Source organism: Narcine bancroftii, chromosome 1, assembly GCF_036971445.1.
Source record: "Narcine bancroftii isolate sNarBan1 chromosome 1, sNarBan1.hap1, whole genome shotgun sequence".
Lineage (NCBI taxonomy): Eukaryota > Metazoa > Chordata > Chondrichthyes > Torpediniformes > Narcinidae > Narcine > Narcine bancroftii.
This window is the reverse complement of record NC_091469.1, coordinates 389,513,813-389,530,859: the sequence shown is the minus strand read 5'-3', so window position 1 is coordinate 389,530,859 and position 17,047 is coordinate 389,513,813.

Here is a 17,047-nt window from a genome sequence, read left to right as displayed (position 1 = left end):
TTGAAAACTTGGCCGAATGGAGCACCAACAACAACCTCACACTTAAAGTCAGCAAAACCAAGGAGCTGAGCGTAAAGTCCTGCAAAAGGTAGTGGACACAGCCCAAGACATCATAGGCAAACCCCTTCCTACCATCGAGAACATCTAAAGGGAGCGCTGCTGTCAGAAATCATCAAGGATCCACGCCACCCACCATATGCTCTGTTTCACTGCTACCATAAGGAAAGAGGTATGTGCCACAAGACTCTCACAGGAACAGCTGCTATCCCTCCAGCATCAGATTCCTCAACAACAAACTCAATCATGGACTCATTAAAGGACTCTTAATTTTGCACTTGTTTTTTTTTCATGCTCTCTGTATTGCACAGTTGTTTACATGTGTTTATTTGTTTACATGTATTCATTGTTTTGCACTACCAATAAGTGGAAATTCTGCCTGGCCCACAGGAAAAGGAATCTGAGGGTTGTATGTAATATCATGTACGTACTCTGACAATAAATATGAAAACTGAAATCTTGTAGCAGCTGTTTAGTGGGGCAAGTGGTATCATGAACCGTTGTCAGTGTGGCTCACCAGCGAACACGTGGAGCTGCGGGCCATGTGGCTATGCACTCACCTGGGCAATGGACCACATACACGTGGTACTGCATGCCAAGTAACAACACACTGGATTGCTATGCCTCTTTCTAGAGGACACGGGACTCCCACCGTCTTTACTTTAAACTTGCCAGCCATGTGGATTGGTGGCAAACATAGTGATGTCACCCCTCCCCCCCCCCCCCCCCCATCCCAGTCCCGTGGAGCCCAGGATGGGAGGGATATAAAAGAAGTATGGCAAACTCAAATAAACCATCTTTGGTTGACTAACTATGTATGTGTGTTGATTTAGTCGCTCTACCGGAGTAGTCGCTACAATTGGTGACCCCAACTGCAAAATTCAGCCGAAGCTTGAATCTACAGTTACCATGGACACAAGGACAGCTGCGGCCACAGCTACAGCTAACACAGTCGGAGTTCACTTGCCTCCTTTTTGGACCCATCAACCTCAGGTGTGGCTTAATCAGGCTGAAACCCAGCTCCGTCTTCGTGGCATAATGGCTGGGGACACACAATTTTGGCATGTCGTGGGGCATTGGATGCTGCTACAGCAGCTAAAGTGAATGATTTTAATTTGCACCCCCTCCCCCCTGGTGGAAAATCAATACACCAGCTTCTGCCAATTTCTTCTGGACACACTGGAATTGACCAGGCATGAGCGCGGCATGTGGCTAGGCAACAGGAATCCATCTGATCTGATGAATGAAATGCTTGCGTTAGCAGATGGTCATTCTCATTGTTTGCTTCTTGAGACTCTATTCCTATCGAAAAGCCCAGGTCGTGTCTCAGTACCAATAGCTAACGTGGATTTCTGCCGTCCCCATGATGTGGCCCAGGAGGCTGACAGACTCAACTGTACGCCAATGCAAGAGTATGCTCACATACAGTCTATATTCAGAGTGGATACATCTCCCATGCCCTGTGTGCCACCTGTGTCTACGGTTCAAACAAAGAAGGAGGAATGTACTGACCAGCATTGAGAATGGTGTTTTTACCATTCCAGTGGGGGGAAAATGCCCGTAGATGCATGTCCCCATGTAGCTACCGATGGCAGATTAAATTTAAAATTGACAGCCTTCACAGGAGTTTAATTTTTAAAGATATGAAAGTTATAAATATACAATTCTGCTCACATTACATCCTCGGATTAAGCAGTCACTGAAGCCAAGTCATCATCTTCTGAAAAGAGTCAAATGCAAAGACCAGTCACAGGACAAACTGGATCACAATTTCTAGCATTTGTCACAGATGAATTTGTGCCCCAAGTATTTGTCACCAGAGCACAGAAAATTGTGTACAGGCAGAGTTAAATTGTTGAAATAAAAAGAAGCTGAGCAACCCAAGCATGTGAGTAAACCTGTAACCAAATTGTGCTGTTTTTTTTCCCCCCCACAACTAGGTGGTGCTGAAAGTTTGCCAAAGCTGTAGAAAGCTTGCAAAGGTTTGCACTAGATACTACCAGCCACATTGAAGCTCATGAAATTCCTGCCTTTGTTTATTAGGGAGAAAGCAGAGCTTGTGATAGCATATCCTCATGTTCACAACCCCCTGTTTTTGCTGCGACCAGCTGTCGAGAGTGAACTCTACAGTGCTGTAAGGCACTTGTGGCCTGGCAGTCCAGATAAAGGGCTTGTGTGTATGATAAGGCCCTGAAACTCAATCTTACTGTACAATAATTTAAAAATTCACTCTGTTTATTAGGGGGAGACCCATATGTGGAAAGCAGGCTTAGTGTCACGTGTTGCACAAGTGCCCAAGTGTCACAATAGTTGGAAAAACAACATGATGTTCACTGGAACTAGAGCTGAACACATGACAGTTGGAACAAATGTGAATTTGCTTGAAAAGCTGTTGTGAAAAAATGTTAGAAGATACAAAGTCAGGATGATCTCCCTTTGTAAAATTATTCCATGGATTTAAACTAGTTGTAGAATGTAAAAGAAGGTGGAAGGATAGAAATGAGTGAATTCAACAAGAAAATTCTGCAGCCGTGGGGGCTGGCCAAAGATTGACATATGCCACAAGAAGTTGCAGACTCTGGGGAAGTGCAGAACTTGCACAGGGTACTAGAAAACAGGAGATAACACCCCCCTCCCCCCGTTTAAAAAGGAGAAGCAGGCAAGATGATCCACGGGATGGTGATCTTGGCGGTGGACCAGTGAGGTTCTTTGAGGCTGAAGAACACACAGGAAATGGGCTGTTGGTTACTCAAGGTGAGGAACCCATGTAGGATGTGGGCTGCTGGCAACTGAGGCAAAGGACTTGTACCAGGCTGTGGACTGCTGGAGACTGGCTTGAAACTGGCTGAAGGGGTACAAAGTATCTGAACCAGGATGCAAGAGGGCACTTGAGGCTTCCTGATCATGTCAGAGATGTGAATCTGAAGCTTGGGTCTTTGATGGTTCAGACTAAAAACTGTGTGGCTGCAGAGGTTGCGGGTGTGCTGGAAGTGAAGCCAATGAGATTCAGTGACTCTCGGGGGTGGGGGGTTCTCTTTTGCTTCTCTTTCTCTGGTTGCAAGGGATGTTAGGCAATTTTTGCTGATAGAAAATCTTTGTCTGCCTTGCAGTAGACTAAAGGAAATTTTGTGTAATGTTACATTTTCTGTTTTATTCCATAACAACAAAATAATCATGAAAATCAGGGTGCACGGAAGGCATAAGAGATTGGAGATTCTGGAATCTGGGGCAAAATAAACAATCTGCTGAAAGAACTCAGCTGGAGTGTAGAATCAATGAGGGGAAAAAACATATTATCAAATGTTGGGTTGGAACCCTTCATCAAGGCAGGTGACAGATGAAGACTCAAGTTACAAAGCCATTGATCCAGGTTACATTTCTTGTTAATGTAGTGTCTTCATGGAATTTCACTAAAGTGAATTTGGCTTCAGATGAAATGACCATTTAAAAGAAAAGGATTTTCATTTCTTCTACACAACTTCAGGATGTCCATGGATGTTTTGGTCAAAGACAGTCATAGTTGTAATGTAGGAAGTACAGCAGCTTCCTGAAGCAATAATGTGAAATTGACAACATGATCTCTTTGGTAATGTTAAATAAAAAGATAAATAATGATAAGAACACCCATATAATTGTTTCAAAACTTCCCTTTTGGAATTTTGTATGGCATATTTATGCTCAAATCTTTGCTTGATGTTCTCTCTACACTTTTTATTTGCTTCATTCAATTCAAAAAAACTCTTTTGCTTCACTGCATCTGACAATAGATTTCCACATAAAATATATTTTACTCAGATGCCAGTGATCCTGGATTTTTACGTAATTTTCAGTTTTAATTTCTTTCTACCATCCACACCCTTCTTTTCATCGATAACAAGTGTCCTACTCATGGGCAAGGGCTCTTGTTTTAACCAGCTATTGTCTGTGCACATTACAGGTATGCATTCTAATTTTCCTTTACCCTCTAAATCAACTGTGCCCTCCTCTACCCTCAAGAAACAAATACAATAGTCTTAAAATTACATCACTGACTACCAACTTACACTACATTAAGGAATTTAAAATTAGAGGCATTTGTAGTGCATTGAGTACAATGCTTAATAAAACTCAGATGCTTCTAGAATGATGCATGCACTGTAATCCAAGTACACGGTTGGCTTAGCAGCTAGTGCAATGCCTTTACAGCGCCAGGGATTGGGTTCGAATCCCACGCTGTCTGTAAGGTGTTTGTATGTTCTCCCCATGTCTGTGTGGGTTTTCTCTGGGGGCTCCTCCAGGGTGTAAAATGGATGGCATGGACTCTCAGGGGCGAATTGGCCTGTTACAATGCTGTATGTCTAATTAATTAAAATTAAATACACTGAGAGAGATGGGAGTGTTCTACAAGACCCTCATTCTGATAATGAAAAATGTTTATAAACCTTAATTTTGTAAATTGAGAACTTTTCAAAGATTGAATCTGAATTAATACTTTATCTAACAAAGGACACATCTTTATTTTGTTACACTTTTTAATGTTCTCATCATTTGAAAATAATAATTTGAATAATCGTTTAAATGTCTCCTAGCAACATGAATGGTAGACAGGTTTAAAACGATGACAGAGATATTTATCTACATTATTTTATATTCAAATTAATCTCCTATGTTACTGGGATATTGAGTTTCAACAGCTATGAAAGGGATTAAGAGGAAATAAAATAAAATAAAACTTGCAGGAGGGAAACAAGAAATCTGCATGTGCTGAGGTCTCAGACACAAAAGAGCTGGAGAAACACAGCAGGTCATGCAGCATCCATAGAAAGAAAGAAGCAGTCGATGTTTTGGATTTGAGCCCTTCTTCAGGTGCAGACACCTGAATAAAAGGGGAGAGGGGGTTAGAGAACTTTTAGATTAGATACTATTTATTATCACAATAAAACAGAAATGTCATATTATATGAAATTGCCTTTAGTCTGCCATAAGACAGACAAAGGTTCTCCATTAGCATTGCCCCGCGTTCCTTACAGTCAGAAAAAGTGAAGCCAAAGAGAGTTCCCTCAGTCATTGAGTGTCCATGGATTTGCCTCCAGCGCTCCTGCATGAGATTCTAATTCAGTTCAAACAATCAGTAATCTGAGCCTAGAACCAAGCCTCAGACACAATGAGGAAGCCTTCAGCTCCAAGGGCCCTTTAGAAACCCTTCTTGCTCTCAGCACCCTCTTGAATCCTAGTGCCAATATTCAATTCCCATCAGCCTGTCTCCAGCAGCCTGTGTGGGTTCCCCGTCCACAAGTCTGCAAGCCTGCGCGTGTGGCCTTCAGCCACCAAGCCCCTCACTTGTCTACTACCATAGTCACTGTCCTTGGGATCGTTTCCTCTGCTTCTCCTCAACAGGAAATGTCTGCCTGTTACTGATGCTTTGTGACAGTCCACTGCTCCCCAGGAGTCTGCATCCCCTTGTGGCCGCTGCCGTACACAGGATCTGTACTCTTGGGCCAGACTCCATGGTCACAGGATTTTAAATAAAACATTATCAGCTCCTTTGATAGGCCATTTAAAGACTGTATGGAGCCATCAGCAGTTAAACGGGACAGAAGGACCATTCAAGAGAGCGCTGTGTCTCCACATCCCACTCTCCCCAGCACAGTGGCTGTGCTGCCATTGCAGCAGCTCTGGTAGCACAACCTTCATTCTGGGGCAGAACAAGGCTAAGGTGGGAGGTTGAAGAAAAAGAAGTGGAGAAGTGATGGGCAGAAGGCAGATATCTAAGAATGATATCTCTCCGGTAAAAGAAGGACGTGGGTGGGGAGCTGGATACAAAGATGAGGGAAAGAGAAGCTCTATTTGGAGCCCAAAATAGTGGTGAAGGAGGAAGTGTAAATACAAGTGCCGCAATTCTTGTGGGTGGGTACCAGGGAGGTGATTGGTGGGAAGAGATGAGTGGACAAGGGAGCCACGGAGTGAGTGATCCCTGCAAAAAAAGCGAAGAGGAGAGGGTAGCGGAAGCTGCACCTTGTGGTGGAATCCTGTTGCAGGTGGCAGAAATTGTATGTGCAGGCTGGTGGGATAGTTGGTGAGGGTGAGGGGAACACTGTCCTTGTTGCGTCTCTGGGGGAGGGGGGGGAAGGGCTAGATGTATAGGAAATAGAGGAGATGCAGTGCAGGCTGAGTTAATGGTAGCAGAGGGAAGCTACATTTTTGGAAGAGGAATCTCAGATATACTGGAATGGCAGCAAAAGGGAGAGAAGCAGCACTTGAACTTTTACCCCATCCTTTTCACCAAGGGCCCAAATGCCCCTTCCGAATGAGACAATGACTTACCAGCACTTTCAATTTATTTTTTTTCTATTCCTTGGTCACGATGTGTTCTCATCCATGATATGTAGCCCAGGTACATCAGGCAGGAGCAATGGGAGGGAAGCAGTGGTTCATATTTCATCAGGCTTCTCATTTTTTCACATTGGACTTCATTCACTTTTTTTTCAAATGATATTTGTTATTTTTAAACTTGTATAAAACAAAGCTATGCCTGCCATTTGTAAAATATTTGGACCATTCTTTATTGCAGACCTACTTCTACCCTTCACTAAAATTTTTTTTTGAGGAACAATAGGGTTTAATACACATTAGATTTCAGCTGGCCCAACTCCAAGTGCTCGAATGAATGGAAGGGGGTTGGGAGGTCGACCTTTATGGCCAAGTCACAGGGGGAGGGGTTACAGGGGATCAAGTCATCAGTGGGTGAGCCAGCCACTTACACACAGAACAGTATATACATATCACCAGAAACCCCACATGAAAGACTGTTTTCCTTCTCCAGGAAGTCAACATCAGGGATCACACTGCCATCCTAGCTGACATCCCCAGGATTAGTCCTGCTCCAGAGGTGCATGAAGAGCCATAAGTCTGACTCACCTGTCCACAGGGTCTTTCTCCTCTATATAAACCCCCAATACACCTACGTGGCATACCCAGATGGGCAAATATTGATAGCAACTTTACATGATGTGACCCTGAAATGTGCTTTGCCCTGTCTTATTTGGATAACTTGAAGAGCTCTTTCACTGTACAATAACTTTCAGCATTTTCTGCCTTCCCCTGCCTTCTCAGTGGTACTGCATAAAACTCTTTCCTGCATTTTTTACCCTTCCCATTCCAATAACTATATAGTAATCATTCAAAGAGCAAACAGACTCCATTATGGCTCCACTAAGAAAGCCAACTTCCATGTTCATATAGTCTGGTTCTGCTTCTGCCTCGGGTTGTCTGCATCGAAGCCTTTCCTCCATGATTTGTTACTTCTCTGCTGAATATTATAAAGTATCCATGTCATTCTGCTTCATTTGACCTGCCATAAACTTCCATTTCAAATCTATGTCCTTATCTTAACTTGTTTAAGTTTTGTTTACCCTAGGTTTACTGACCTGCATTGTTCCTGTAGTAGTGGCAGGAGCAGGGTAATGTGGTGCAAATAATCTGTAAATTTAAAGGATAAAGGTGAAACTTACCTGGAGAAAGTGAAAGCCTCGGTTCCACGATGTTGAAGTTAAGGCTTGTAGTACTGAGTCATTTGAAATCAATAGACCAGGAAAAGGCTTGCAACCAGATTTCACACACATACATGATGGATGTACTCACCAAAATAGGCTAGGGAGGGAATCTGGAATTGGATTAAACTGCTCTACGCAGTCATCTGTAGTGCAGTCCAAATCAATGAGTGGGAAATAGATATCTTCCCCATTAAGTCTGGAGTTAGGCAAGGCTGCCCTCCATCTCCAGTCTTATTTGTGTGCTGTGTAGAGCCCTTTTCTGAATCTATCTGGAAAGACAAGGGCATAAGAGGAGTGATGTTGCCAGGCAACAGAGGCACTCAGGTCAAGGTTTCCTGGTATATGGATGACACTGCAGTCTTCTGTCTGGAGACTGATCAGGAAATTTGAATCCACATTACATGGCAGGGTAAGCAAAAAGAGCGAACCAATGCTTTTCAGGAACTGGCCTGACTGGTCCACCATCCCCTGCACAGTTAGATCTAACAACCTGAAGGTGCTGGGGATCTGGTTTGGAGGGGCTGAGGCATGCATCAAGAATTGTCAGAGTGGATCTACCAAAAACTAGGACTGTGGGCACAGTTCTACCTCTCAATAACAGGTAAGAACCTGGTCATCAGATGCAAGGTGCTCTCAGTGCTGCTGTGCATGCATAGGTGTGGGATCTCCATCCTGGTAGTCACCAGAGCAGTTTCAGATTCATTTTGGATCCAAAAATGGATAGGGTCCAAAGGAGTGCCATGTACAAGTTGCCAGAAAATGGGGGCAAGGGTGTACCCAACATGGCTCTCATCCTTTTTTTTTATTTAAATTTTTTATTTTTCACACCATAAATCACATTAGCCATGATATACACTTTTTCTTTTTCACACATATGCAGTGACTTTTTCTACCCCCCCTCCCTCCTCCCAAGCCACCCCCCCACCCCCCCCCCATCCATTTTAGGTATACAATCTAGGTTGCATTAAACCAGTCAGACAATGTTGTCATTCAACAAAAATACACCAGAAATTCTACTGAGTCCATTCTTTTCTTTCCTTCTCCTTCCATCAACTTAGGTAATGTTTGTCCCCGGTAGGTTTTCGCTATTGTATTTAATGTAAGGCTCCCATATTTGTTCGAATATTTCAATATTATTTCTTAAACTATATGTTATTTTTTCTAATGGAATACATTTATTCATTTCTATATACCATTGTTGTATTTTCAAATTATCTTCCAATTTCCAGGTTGACATAATACATTTTTTTGCTACGGCTAGGGCTATCTTAACAAATCTTTTTTGTGCATCCTCCAAATCAATTCCAAATTCTTTGTTTTTTATGTTACTTAGGAGAAAGATCTCTGGATTCTTTGGTATATTGTTTTCAGTTATTTTATTTAATATCTGATTGAGATCATCCCAAAATTTTTCTACTCTCTCACATGTCCAGATTGCATGAATTGTTGTTCCCATTTCTTTTTTACATCGAAAACATCTATCAGATACTGTTGGGTCCCATTTATTTAACTTTTGCGGTGTAATGTATAGTCTGTGTAACCAATTATATTGTATCATACGTAGCCTCGTATTTATTGTATTTCTCATCGTTCCAGAACATAATTTCTCCCATGTTTCGTTTTTTATCTTTATATTTAAATCTTGTTCCCATTTTTGTTTAGTTTTACCATTTGTTTCCTCATTCTCCTTTTCTTGCAGTTTAATATACATATTTGTTATAAATCTTTTGATTAACATTGTATCTGTAATCACATATTCAAGGTTACTTCCCTCTGGTAAACTCAAATTGCTTCCTAATTTATCCTTCAAGTAGGATCTCAGTTGGTAATATGCCAGCGCTGTATCTCCAGTTATATTGTACTTATCTCTCATTTGTTCAAAGGATAAGAATCTACTTCCTGAAAAACAATTTTCTATTCTTTTAATCCCTTTTTTTTCCCCATTCTCTAAAGGAAAGGTTATCTATTGTAAAAGGGAGTAGCTTATTTTGCGTCAATGTTAGTTTTGGTAATTGATAATTTGTTTTATTTCTTTCTACATGAATCTTCTTCCAAATATTGAGGAGATGATGTAATACTGGAGAAGTTCTATGTTGTATCAATTTTTCATCCCATTTATATAATATGTGTTCAGGTATCTTTTCCCCTATTTTATCTAATTCTAATCTCGTCCAGTCTGGTTTTTCCCTTGTTTGATAAAAATCTGATAGGTATCTTAATTGTGCGGCTCTATAATAATTTTTAAAGTTTGGCAATTGTAAGCCTCCTTGTTTATACCATTCTGTTAATTTATCTAGTGCTATCCTCGGTTTCCCATCTCTCCATAAAAATTTCCTTATTATTTTCTTTAACTCTTTGAAGATTTTTTCTGTCAGTTGTATTGGCAATGCCTGAAATAAGTATAATATCCTTGGAAAAATGTTCATTTTAATACAGTTTGTCCTTCCTATCAGTGTTAGTGGTAGATCTTTCCAATGCTCTAAATCGTCCTGTAATTTTTTCATTAGTGGATTATAATTGAGTTTATATAATTGGCCTAGATTTTTGTTTATTTGTACACCTAGGATTCTTATTGCCTGCATTTGCCATCTGAATGGAGATTCCTTCTTAAATTTTGAGAAATCCGCATTATTCATAGGCATTGCTTCACTTTTATTTACGTTTATCTTGTAACCCGACACTTCTCCATATTCCTTCAATTTCTTATATAATTCTTTTATTGATAGTTCTGGTTCTGTTAAGTACACTATAACATCATCCGCAAATAGACTGATTTTATATTCCCTGTCTTTTATTTTTATTCCTTTTATATTATTATCTATTCTTATCAATTCTGCTAGTGGTTCTATAGCTAGCGCAAACAATAAAGGTGATAGTGGGCATCCCTGCCGCGTTGACCTGCTTAAGTTAAATTGCTTTGATACATGTCCATTTACTGTTACTTTCGCTAACGGTCCCTTATATAATGCTTTAATCCAATTAATATACTTCTCCGGTAAACTGAATTTTTGCAATACTTTGAACAAATAATTCCATTCTACTCTGTCGAAGGCCTTCTCTGCGTCTAAAGCAACTGCTACTGCAGGTGCTTTATTTCCTTCTACTGCATGAATTAAGTTAATAAATTTACAAATATTGTCTGTTGTGCGTCTTTTTTTGATAAATCCAGTTTGGTCTAAATTTACCATTTTCAGTACCTGTTCTGCTAATCTGTTTGCTAATAGTTTAGCTATTATCTTATAATCTGTGTTTAGCAAAGATATTGGTCTATATGACGCTGGTGAGAGTGGATCTTTCCCTTGTTTTAGTATTACTGTAATTATTGCTGTTTTACATGAATCTGGTAAGCTTTGTGTTTCATCAATCTGGTTGATTACATCCAGGAGGGGCGGTATTAATAAGTCTTTAAATGTTTTGTAGAATTCTATTAGAAATCCATCCTCTCCTGGTGTCTTATTATTTTGTAATTTTTTTATTATCTCTTGTATTTCTACTGTTCCAAATGGTTCTGTTAATTTATTTTGTTCCTCTATTTGTAGTTTTGGTAGTTCAATTTTAGTCAAAAATTCATCTATTTTCCCTTCTTTCCCTTCGTTTTCAGTTCGGTATAATTGTTCATAGAATTCTCTAAAGTTTTCCTTAATTTCTTTTGGATTATATGTAATTTGTTTGTCTTTTTTCCTTGATGCCAATACCATTTTCTTAGCTTGTTCTGTCTTAAGCTGCCATGCTAGGATTTTGTGCGTTTTTTCACCTAGTTCATAATATTTCTGTTTTGTCTTCATTATATTCTTCTCTACCTTATATGTTTGTAATGTTTCATATTTTATTTTTTTATCCGCCAATTCTCTTCTTTTAGTTGTATCTTCCTTCATTGCTAATTTTTTTTCTATATTTACTATTTCCCTTTCCAACTGCTCTGTTTCTTGATTATAGTCCTTCTTCATCTTGGTTACATAACTTATTATTTGCCCTCTAATGAATGCTTTCATTGCGTCCCATAGTATAAACTTATCTTCCACTGATTCCGTATTTACTTCAAAATACATTTTTAATTGTTTTTCAATAAATTCTCTAAAATCCTGTCTTTTAAGTAGCATGGGGTTTAATCTCCATCTATACATTCTTGGAGGGATGTCCTCTAGCTTTACTGTCAATATTAAGGGTGAATGGTCCGATAGTATTCTCGCTTTATATTCTGTTTTTCTTACTCTATCCTGCATACTAGCTGATAACAAAAATAGGTCTATTCTTGAGTATGTTTTATGTCTAGCCGAGTAGTATGAGTATTCCTTTTCTTTTGGGTTTTGTTTCCTCCATATATCCAAAAGTTTCATTTCTTGCATTGATTTAATTATAAATTTGGTTACTTTGTTCTTTCTGTTAATTTTTTCCCCGTTTTATCCATATTTGGATCCAAATTCAGGTTGAAATCCCCTCCTATTAGTATGTTCCCTTGCGTATTAGCTACCTTCAAAAAGATATCTTGCATAAACTTTTGATCTTCTTCGTTAGGTGAATATACATTGAGTAGATTCCAAAACTCCGAATATATCTGACATTTTATCATAACATATCTCCCTGCTGGATCTATTATTTCCTCTTCTATTTTAAATGGCACATTTTTACTAATTAATATAGCCACTCCTCTTGCTTTTGAATTATACGATGCTGCTGTTACATGTCCTACCCAATCTCTCTTTAATTTCTTGTGCTCCAATTCAGTTAAGTGTGTTTCTTGGACAAATGCTATATCAATTTTTTCCTTTTTCAGTAAATTTAGTAGTTTCTTCCTTTTAATTTGGTTATGTATTCCATTAATATTTAAAGTCATATAGTTCAGCGTAGCCATTTTATACTTTGTTTATCTTCTCTTTCCGTTTTTCCATCATTACCTTTCCTCCTTTTCCATTTCTGTTTTCTTATTTTCAACTCTTTATAAGACAACATTCCTACAACATCAAACATTTTCCTTATTCTCCTATTTATATCTTCTTTATTCCCAATCTCCCCTTCCCTTCCTGAGTTGTCCTTTATCCCTTGTCGGACAACCACATCTCCCCTCTCCATTTGGGTTTGCGAATCCACTCGCAAGTGTCAACTGATTTTGCAGTGACCGCTATTTCCCCCCACCCAGCCCCCCCAGAAAAGATTTCACTTTTCATATGTAACAAAGGTCACTCTTTTAATTCCATCCTTATTCTCTCTATTCCATTACCTTCCCTTATTAATTCTTGTCTATACTATCTATATTTTCCTCTAAGTACAGATACATTCACGTATGCACATTTTATCTATTCACTCTTATACCTCTTTACCCACATACATATCAATCGTGATCATTTTTACTCTCATTACCCGTCTTCACCCCTCAGTCTATTTTTGTAATTGTTCTGCAAATTTTCGTGCTTCTTCTGGATCCGAGAATAGTCTGTTTTGTTGTCCTGGAATAAATATTTTCAATACCGCTGGATGCTTTAGTATAAATTTATACCCTTTCTTCCATAAAATCGCCTTTGCTGTATTGAACTCCTTTCTCTTCTTTAGGAGTTCAAAACTTATATCTGGATAAATGAAGATTTTTTGCCCTTTATACTCCAGTGGTTTGTTGCCCTCTCTTACTTTTTCCATTGTCTTCTCCAGTACCATTTCTCTTGTAGTACATCTTAGGAATTTTACTACAATAGATCTTGGTTTTTGTTGTGGTTGTGGTTTAGAGGCCAATGCTCTATGTGCCCTTTCTATTTCCATTTCTTGCTGTAGTTCTGGACATCCTAGGGTCTTAGGGATCCAATCTTTTATAAACTCCCTCATATTCTTGCCTTCTTCATCTTCCTTAAGGCCCACTATCTTTATGTTATTTCTTCTGTTATAATTTTCCATTATATCTATTTTTTAAGCTAACAGTTCTTGTGTCTCTATCGCTTTTTTATTAGATTCCTCCAATTTCTTTTTTAAGTCTTCTACCTCCATTTCTGCTGCTACTGCCCGCTCTTCCATCTTGTCCATTTTCTTTCCCATTTCTGTTAAGGTCATATCTATTTTATTCATTTTCTCTTCTGTGTTGTTTATTCTTTTTCTTAAATCATTAAATTCCTGTGTTTGCCATTCTTTAAATGACTCCATGTATCCTTTAATAAGAGAAAGTACCACCTTTATCTTGCCTTTCTCTTCTTCTTCTATTTCACTGTACTCTTCCTCTTCCTCTTCTTCTTCCTCTGGGTTGGCCATCTGTTGTTTCTTTGTTGCCCTTTTCTTCTCTTCTTTCTTGTTTCCATTGTCTTCTGTGTTCTCTTCTTGTTGCAGGTGTTCTGCAGCTGTCATTGCCGGCTGTGGAGATCGACTCCCCAGCTGGTCCCCCCTCCCGTCGGTGTGTTTTTTTTCATGCACGTTGCGCACTTTTACTCGGCTCAGCGAGCCATTTTTGTAGTCCATTATCTACCGACCTGAGGGAGCGGGTTTCTCTCTCCACTGCGGGCCTCTTCGAACAGGTAAGGCCTTCACCTTCTTCCTCCGTTGTCTTCTCTTCCTCTCTTTTTACCGTTGCTTTCGATTTTTCTTTTTTTATCGCCATCTTCTTTCCACCTTTATACTCACTTTTCTTTAACTTTTATTTCTGTGCCTTTGTGTTTTCCTTTGTTTTTCCCGACTTTTCTGGAGAGGGCTGGAGTTCACCGTCCGGCCACTACTCCATCACATGACTCCTCCTCTCATGGCTCTCATCCTGATGACCACCTTCATGTCTGGCTGATTCAGGCTGTGCATGAAATTAAAATACGAAGGCACCAAGTACCAATATGTGCTGAAGTTCTACCTGTCCCAGGTATTGCAAAGTATAGGCCTTGCCCCATTGCTGCACAATGTCCTAGTCAGATGAACTTTGCCACACTAATTATCCTTCATGAAAAGGTTTTCCCAGGACAACACCTTCGACTAACAAGCAGTGATCAGCACAGAACGTCCTGCAGATAATGAGAGAGGAGGACTCAATGGATCTAGTGGGATGGTTCCCCAGCAGATTCTCCAGGTCATCTGGTGGAATGCCTCATCACCAAAGCTCACAAACAAGCACCAGGGCTTGGCCTGCCTGGTGGTGAGAGAAGCCCTCCCAGTGAAATCCTTCTTACACAACCAGAACATCACCCTCCAAGCATGTTGTCTTCGGAATGGCTGTGGTGGAGTGGAGATGGTTAACCACTTCTTTGCCGAATGCAGATTCGCAAAGAGTGTGTCGAGAGGAATCCTGGGGGGCTTTGTCACAGTTCATCCCCAGCAACAGTGTTTCAGAGGACTCTGATCTATGGACTGTTCCCAAGAACACATCCTGAGTCCAAGATCTAGAACAACTGGAAGACCATCAACTCGGTGATGACAACCTTTGGTCAGCCCGAAACCTGTTGGTCTTTCACCATACTAAGATGAAGGCACATTCCTGGTTGCAGGGCTATGTGCCGACAGACATGCTGAGGCTTGGTGCAGCCAGTGCAAGGGCGCTGTGGGGAAGGAGCACAGTTTAGAGTCCTCCCATTACTGGGCACTGAAGACCTGACACTGAGGGGAACCTCCTCATCAACAGAGGTGGAGGGGTGGGGGGGTGGGTAGAAACAACAAGGTGCCACAGGGGTGATAACAGAGAAGAATGTGAAATGTGCAAGATGATTGACTCTGTGTAAAGATTTTTGAACAGTTTTTCCAATATTGTACATTATTTATGCAATATGATTGAAACTATGAATGTTAAAGTCTTGAACAATTCTTTTTTTTCCTCTCCTGTATTACATATAATTTATTGCAAATAAAGTATATTTTTTTGGGGGGAAAAATGAAATCAATTAACCGAACACCCTTTAACTCTTTATTATAATGACATAAAGAAAGAGAACACCAGAACATCAAGAGCTCTTTTCATTTTAAAATCAACAGGTAAGATATAAAGTAGCAAACCCTAGATGATACAAAAGTATTTGATGTTTCATAAATGTATGTGTAATCAGGCTCTTACTACACTAATAAGCTACTATCTTCTTCTCTTTCTCTTTGGCTTGGCTTCGCAGACGAAGATTTATGGAGGGGTAAATGTCCACATCAGCTGCAGGCTCGTTTGTGGCTGACAAGTCCAATGCGGGACTATCTTTGGCTTGGCTTCGCGGACGAAGATTTATGGAGGGGGTAAAAGTCCACGTCAGCTGCACGCTCGATTGTGGCTGACAAGTCCGATGCGGGACAGGCAGACACGGTTGCAGCGGTTGCAGGGGAAAATTGGTGGGTTGGGGTTGGGTGTTGGGATTTTCCTCCTTTGTCTTTTGTCAGTGAGGTGGGCTCTGCGGTCTTCTTCAAAGGAGGTTGCTGCCCGCCGAACTGTGAGGCGCCAAGATGCACGGTTTGAGGCGATATCAGCCCACTGGCGGTGGTCAATGTGGCAGGCACCAAGAGATTTATTTAGGCAGTCCTTGTACCTCTTCTTTGGTGCACCTCTGTCACGGTGGCCAGTGGAGAGCTCGCCATATAACACGATCTTGGGAAGGCGATGGTCCTCCATTCTGGAGACGTGACCCACCCAGTGCAGCTGGATCTTCAGCAGCGTGGACTCGATGCTGTCGGCCTCTGCCATCTCGAGTACTTCGATGTTAGGGATGAAGTCGCTCCAATGAACTTTGAGGATGGAGCGGAGACAATGCTGGTGGAAGCGTTCTAGGAGCCGTAGGTGATGCCGGTAGAGGACCCATGATTCGGAGCCGAACAGGAGTGTGGGTATGACAACGGCTCTGTATACGCCAATCTTTGTGAGGTTTTTCAGTTGGTTGTTTTTCCAGACTCTTTTGTGTAGTCTTCCAAAGGCGCTATTTGCCTTGGCGAGTCTGTTGTCTATCTCGTTGTCGATCCTTGCATCCGATGAAATGGTGCAGCCGAGATAGGTAAATTGGTTGACCGTTTTGAGTTTTGTGTGCCCGATGGAGATGTGGGGGGGCTGTTAGTCATGGTGGGGAGCTGGCTGATGGAGGACCTCCGTTTTATTCAGGCATGTCTGTATGATTGGACACCAATTTTTTTCCTGCATAACTGTGAATTTTTATTTAGTATTATCTGTATTATCTATCTTTTGTATTTATTATCTTTTCTTAATTTAATGTAATGTATACCATTGTAGTTTTTTTAAATACCTGGTTGGCCTCACAAAGTAACAATTCTAGTGCATATAAACTCATTATCATTATCATCCATGTTTTGGCAGTTTTGGATGATGTGACAGTATCGGTGTCATATAAACACACATTTTAATTCACTAAATACCACAATCAGTGAGTACGTGACATTAACTATAAACAATCCTCCCAAAACAGTTTTGATAAACTATTGCTACTTATTTCCACTTTTCCTGCCAAACAGCCTGTATTGAAGACAAGAAATTATCACTCCTATATTCCAATCGTGACAAACTTATGATCTGTGCAAGTTCC